Genomic DNA, 7193 nt, shown 5'->3' on the forward strand with positions numbered 1-7193 from the left:
TGTCACAATTATACAATATATAAAGCCGTAGAAAAAAAAACACATATTTTAGCAAACCCTTCATTGTTTTGTGAGCTTCACAAGACATTCCTTCAGTCATAATGAAAGGCGGCACATTTTCCTGCACAATCATATCTGTAAAAACATGCGTGTGCTGCCTTAATTCTGATGGAATAAAAGAAAGAAAATGCTATTTTATTCTTTGTTTGACATTCTGATTAACGCCTAAAACTTCAAACATTCATGTTTAATTACTCCTATTTCATCTTTAATTAGAAACAAATGATAAAATATTTGGGTAATTTTCCAGGTCGTCGATCAGAAGGAAGTTTTGGTACAAAAAATGTTTTAATTTCAGCTTGAAAATCCATCTAGAGCTGATGTTGAGTTCTGGAGCGGACAGTCGGCGCGCACAGAAGCCGACGTTCCAGTGATGACAAAAAGCCTAACTAGGTGCTGCTGAAATGAAAAAAAGAAATAATAATATGTGAGGATGACAGACGGGCTTTTCCCTGGAGAACAAGAGAAACATTTACACAGCAGCGCTTGCAGGTATGCACATCTGTAACATGGAGAAGATCTGACGTTGTCCAGGCCAGAGCGGTTCTCCAAACAGAGCTGCTTTTCCTGAACTCGAGCATCCTTTTGAAACAGGAACGTTGAGCTGTCTAACGGAGATCCAGAAAGTAAAAAAAGAAGAACCAATCATCAATAAAAACCACAAACTACTGAAAAAATTTGACTGGAACACGTCAAGAATTACAATATAATATGTTTTTCTGTGGAAAAAAAGGAACGAGTGTAGAAATTACAAATAATTCTCACGAAAGCAAGAAAGTTCTGCAGAAACAGCCTGCAGTGCAATGAAACGAGCAGAAAGTTCTTCAGGTCAGCAGTGAGGAAATCATTTTCTGGTTTTGTAACGTCAAGAACAAACTGTTGGTTTGAAGTATTTCTTTCAAATATTACATCGGTCTGGAATGTGAGGAAAAAAAAACACACTCACACCTGTAAGTCATTCTACTCTGTTTATCTGTTTATAGCTGCAGAAAAACTCCATTTCCAGGAATGTGGGAAACTATGTTCTCTACATTCATTTGTTTCTTATTTTTATTGCTTAACCTGTAATTTATTTATTTTACTGCAACATTCTGGAGGCGATTTCAGCTTTTCCTGTTTGTTCATTGAATGCAATAAGTTCCAAATATTTAAATGGGAGCAAAAGAACAAAACAAGTCTTGGGGAAGATTTATGAAACGTACGATTTGGACACTTTCATTAGGGCGAGCAGACCTCTTTGGACTCCAGAAAGAGTTTGAAGATAAACTAAAACTTACAAACCTCTGAGCAGACCACTGCGAACTGTTAGGAGGAAAAAGAATACTCCAACAGGAATATGAAGAAGTGCAAGACACCAAAAGGTTTGAAAATGTCTCTTGGAGAAAGGAGAGTTTTAAGAAAGTGCAGACACTTGTAATGTACAAAAGGCAGTTTTAATATTTGTGTTTTTTATGTATTTATTTTTATTTATTAATTGTAAGTCATTTTTATATTATGTTATTTATTTATTAAATTATAATTATTTTATACTATGTAATGTATTTATATATTTATGCATTATGTATTTATAAAATGTATTTTTTTTTATCACACAATTTATTTATTTCAACTATGTATTTAATTGTGTTTCTTTTAACTTGATTTTTACATTTAATTTAATTTATTTATGTAGTTAGATTTAATGTAAGTAATTTATTAAATATTATTTTAATTTATTTTAAGTATTGTATTTATTTAATGTTTATATATATATATATAATTTTATTTATTCAATTCATAAAATTTATTTTATTTTGCATTATGAAGTGTATTTATTTAATGTATTTGTTTCACTAAATTTATTATACTTATTTAATTTGATTTATTATATTGATCAAATTGAATTTATTTTATACTATGCAATTTATTTATGTTACCTATTTATCTAACTTTATTTATTTATGTATTTTTTATATGTAATAAATGTAATTAATTTATTTTTCTAATTTATTAAATTAACTTTATTTTATATTTTATATGTATTTATTTAATATGGTTTTGTATTTATTTTATTAAATTTAATTAAAATTTTAACCTATTTTTTTACTTTATGTAATTTATTTATTTTCATTTAATTTATTTTAGTCTAATTTGCTTTATTATTTCATTTAGTTATGTATTTAATAAATTCATTCAATTCTTTTCTTTCATCAGAGTCTGATCAATTTGGACAACATTCCCACAGGTGAATCTTACCTGAAACTGCAGGATTTTTCAGGTGAACTTCACCTGTTGTGATCTACTCCTGAGAGTCCCGTTTGTGAAAGTAAACCGACTGGATGCAGTTTCTGCTCAAACAATCAAATTCTGCACATTTTGCCTTGATGGATCAGGAAAGTTCCATGAAACTCTTCCACCATAACATGAACATTCCAACAGAAGATGTGACCGGTAACTGTTGTGGTTAGTCGCTGCAAAATAATGGATTTTTGAAAACAGAAACTGAACAGCATCAGGGATGTGGAAATAAATCACACTTTTAAAAATTAAAGATTCAAATAGAAAATGCTTTTTTTTAATTGTAATCCATAGTTCATTTATTTCAATCAACAGGATCTACGTCTGATATGAATCCCAAAGAGGTGTGACTAACAGTTTTTCATAAAGGACACTGTAATGTGAAAATATCCCACTGCAGTACGACAAATTGGATTTGTCATGGCAGTTTTGATCAAAATATCAGTATAATTTAATCTGCAAACGCTCAACAGATCCGATGGAGACTTTATTTTGTTTCACTGTAATATTTCTCTAGAGAGAGCCATATTTATAAGATAGAAGTGTGTTTTTTTATTTCTGGCACTAATTTGATTTAAGTTTTTGGACAATAACCGAAGAAAAAGATGCTTTAGTGATCGCACTGGACAATAAACACAAAGTATGTGTGATAGAAAGTAATCATGTTTGAACATAAATGAAGAATAAAACAAAATATGAGCCAACTGGGATTTAATCTTTAAAAGGTTTGACAAAAACAACAAATAAGGAAATGAAAACATCTCCTTAAAGCTGTTGTACTTTTAAAACGACTTTTATTGATGAGCTTTAAATCTACAAACGTTCTTGCTTGAACTTACTAAACATAAATAGTCATCAAGACACAATCCAGACCCAAAAGGTTCAGAGAAAAACAGAAAAACAAAAAAAAAAGCGTCAGAACTTAAAAGTTAAGGGTGTGTTTAGTGCAGTAAGTAAACACTCTATATGCCTAAACTTAAAGCCATCGAGTTAAGGTCGTGTGTTTTAAACGGATGCATCAGCACATTGGTGTCCTCTGATCCCAATGAGGCTCTGGCTGCTTCATCAATAATTAATAAAATGCATCATAGAAATATGAACGGAGGTCATACATCAAGGATTTTTTTTTTTTTGTCCCTGATCCAAACTTTAATGTAATTACATCTCAACTTGACGATAAAATGTCAAGGCAACAATTTACAGAAACATCAGAGTGAAATCCTGAGATACCGTCCAGGTTTAGATCACCTAATCTGGCCAAAACATCTCCACATACAGCTAAGACATTTTGTACATTGAAAGAATGGCTTTGGATATTTATGCAGATTATAGGGAATAATATTAGGATTTGGTAACTGATAGATCTGGAAAATACACAATTTAGTCAATAATTACAAGATCTTCCTATTGGTGCTTGATGGGGTAGAAGCAAACACAACAAACAAACAAACAAACAAACAAACAAACATCTAAAAACAACAGTTTCTCTTTGCCGGTCAGTGGTTCTCTAACATTTTCCTGTATGAATTTCCTTTGGAGAAAAAGGAAAGTTTCCTCCCTAAAACCCACAGTGACTAAAATGAGTCACATTTAAGAAAAAATATTTTAATTAATTAATTGATTAATTGGATGGATGGATGGTTTATGCTTTGTAAGACTTGAACTTCTTGACTAAAAAGAACGTCAATAGTAATTGATCTCATCAACAGAATTTTCTGGGAATTTTAAAGAGACAGAATGAAAACCAGGAAGACAAACATCACCTGTGGTCTCAATAACACTGATGTAAATCTGTAAATCTCTCCAACGTTCTTTGCTTAAATGACTTTGGAAAAAAAAAATGATGAAACCTCAGATTTTCTGGCAAGTAAAACAGGGCATGAAGCACCAAGTAACTTAAATACATGAAATACAGAAATATTTGTTGTTACGATACATAATTTATTTCAAATCATAAATACCTGACAAAAAAAACACAAAAATTTAATGATAATGTGAAAAAACAAAATTATTATTAGCAAATTTGCCACTGTGTCAGGGGGCCTATAAAAATTATTTTCATGGGGCCCAAAATCCCTAGTGGTTCTGATAGCTGAGGATGCTGAAATTGATAGCTGAAAACTTTGACGCTGATAACTTGTTTTGTATTTGAATAAATAAAGTTTTGAAAAAAAACAAAGCAAAAAAAAATAAATAAAAAAAAACACTGCAGCTAATATCCAAGGAAAATATTAGCTAAATGCCAAATCATTCTTAAAAGAAAAATAACAAAAAACCATAGGTTAGCCAAAACAGCTAGCATGTAGCTGAAAAAAAAATGCTAAACTTAAAAATATTTAAAAAAACTGAAAAAACACAGACACTAGCCAAAACAGGTAATGTGTAAATATTAGCCTAACTACAAAACAGCCTAAAATACTCAAAAAGAATAACCTAAATTATCCAAAACAGCTAGCACGTAGCTAAAATATTAGCTAAACTCCAAAATAGCTTAAAAAATCTTAGTAAGTGCCAAAATAGTCCAAAAAGCTAGCAGAATGACAATTTCTAAAACTTGTGAATAATAAAAAGGCAGGAATATTATTCCTGAATAAATCAACTTAAACTTTAAATAACTTTCAATATTTTACCCTCAATAAAAATATATTTTGTCAAAATCATATAAGTTAGAAATAACCACAAGATAACATCGGACCATTAATAACAATATAATAAAATGATCTGGATATTATTACCCAGAGGGCCGGATCCGGCCCCCGGGCCTGGACTTTGTAACATAACTTAGATGAATGTCACATTATTTTACTTTAGGCAAACATTCTTCATTTTGTTTTAGTGTCAGGGAGATACTTGTCGTCAGGAAGAAATATTGAGGGAAATAACCTCAGTCAGTAAATCACTGTGGCATTCTCTGAGGAATTGTGATTTTTCTTGTACTAAAATTGTATTTCCACTGATTGCTGCTCAAAAAGTGGAGCAGCTGGGATCAATCTCATGTCCCCCTGGCAGAACTCCTGGAGGGCACACTCCAGAGTTGAAAAGTCACTGGCAGATAAGTTTTCTACTTCCTCATGCTTCATGAAGGGGCTTGTTAGAAGCCACTACAGCCCTCCAACAGCTTTAGCTCCAGTGTCGACTGTAACTCTTCAACTGTTTACGCAATTAACAGAATTCCAGCAGATTCTGAAGCAAAATAAGGCAGCCTTACGTTGATAAAATAATTATGAATAAGAAAAAGGCAGGAATATTATTCCAGAATAAATCAACTTAAATAACTTTCAATATTTTACTCTCCATAAATATATATTCTGTCAAAATTATACAAGTTAGAAATGAGCGCAAGATAACATCGGACCATTGATAACAATAAAATAAATTGATCAGGAAGGCCGGATCCAGCACCCAAACCTTGATTTTTTTTAAGTTTAGCTAATATTTTAGCTACATGCTAGCTGTTTTGGCTAATTTAAGCTTTTTTTCAGTTGCTATTTTGAGCTTTAGCTATTTTTACAGCTACATGCTAACCGTTTTGGCTAACCTGAGTTTTTTTGTTTTTTAGGCTAATTTGACATTTAGCTAATATGTTAGCTAGCTAACAGCACTAGCGTCTTTAGTAGCCAAATTTAGCTTACATCATTCACACCAGCGTGTTCAATAAATGTTTATCCTGTTTCACCTGCGACCAAGTGAGTTTAGGATTTTGGCCCCTTTAGTTTAACACGCCTGCTCTAGAAATTTTAATTTGTCACTAACAAACGTATCTAATTAATTAAAAAAACGTGACTTATGAACATATTAAAACAAAAACCTAAGCTGAGTTTCTCACCTCTACCCGTTAATAAGGAGTGACACCAGATTGTTACCTGCTCTGGAGAAACCCTCCAAAGTCCAGAGACACAAAGACGCTGTGTTTGAAGTGTGACCCCAGCTGGTTATCTGGGATTTAGCTCATAAACTTGGTTTTATTGGACATTGTTGCAAGACGGGTGAAAGGAGAGACCTCAGACGCAGGAGGAGGCCTGAATAATTGAGGATCCTCCCAAGGTCATCCTGGTGTTATCCCTCCCGGGACTGGAACCTGAAGGATAAGTAAAGGCAATCATAACCTCTTCTGTGACGGCATAATAGGGAGAGGGAAAAATAATTAAATGAAAGCGCTCGTGTGTAAAAAGATTATCCACTTGGTCTGGCTGGGAAAGAAACATGAGGGAGACAACAGAGTTATTATGGACGACATTTTCATGCTCGTCTGTCCACTTAATTATGATTTTTTCTGACAGTTCTTCTCTTTTTTTGTTTTACTTTTTAATTTCACTTGAATGACAATCTTTTTTTTGTTTGTAGTATACAAACAAGTCAAAAATAATAATATTTAGATTAAATTGTTAAGAAGATTGTCTTTTTTTTTTTTTTTTTTAGAATAATTTGGCTTTCATAAATAGTCTTGAGCTCCCTTAGTTCTCTTTACATCATCTTAGTGAACAAATGGTTCAATACTTCTTTTCAGAAATTTGATGCTGACATTTTTATTGAAAGACTGAAGTTTTCAGACCAAAATAAACAGGAAAACCGAAACTTAGCATCTAACAAAGAGATCCTTCCTCTCAGAGGGCAGATACTGAACTTTACATCTAGATTGACATTCTAGTAAATATACAAGTCCGGACAGCAGCTACATTTATGACAACAATCAGTAGCAATTTAATTGTTTTCTTTAGTGTTTAGAGAAGCTTATTATACAAGCTGTGAACGTTAACATGTAAACGTAACCAATTACCGTATTTTTCGGACTATAAGTCGCACCGGAGTATAAGTCGCAGGGGCCAAAAAATGCATAATGAAGAAGAAAAAACCAT

The sequence above is a fragment of the Oryzias melastigma genome, linkage group LG15 (assembly GCF_002922805.2).
Source record: "Oryzias melastigma strain HK-1 linkage group LG15, ASM292280v2, whole genome shotgun sequence".
Taxonomy (NCBI): Eukaryota; Metazoa; Chordata; class Actinopteri; order Beloniformes; family Adrianichthyidae; genus Oryzias; species Oryzias melastigma.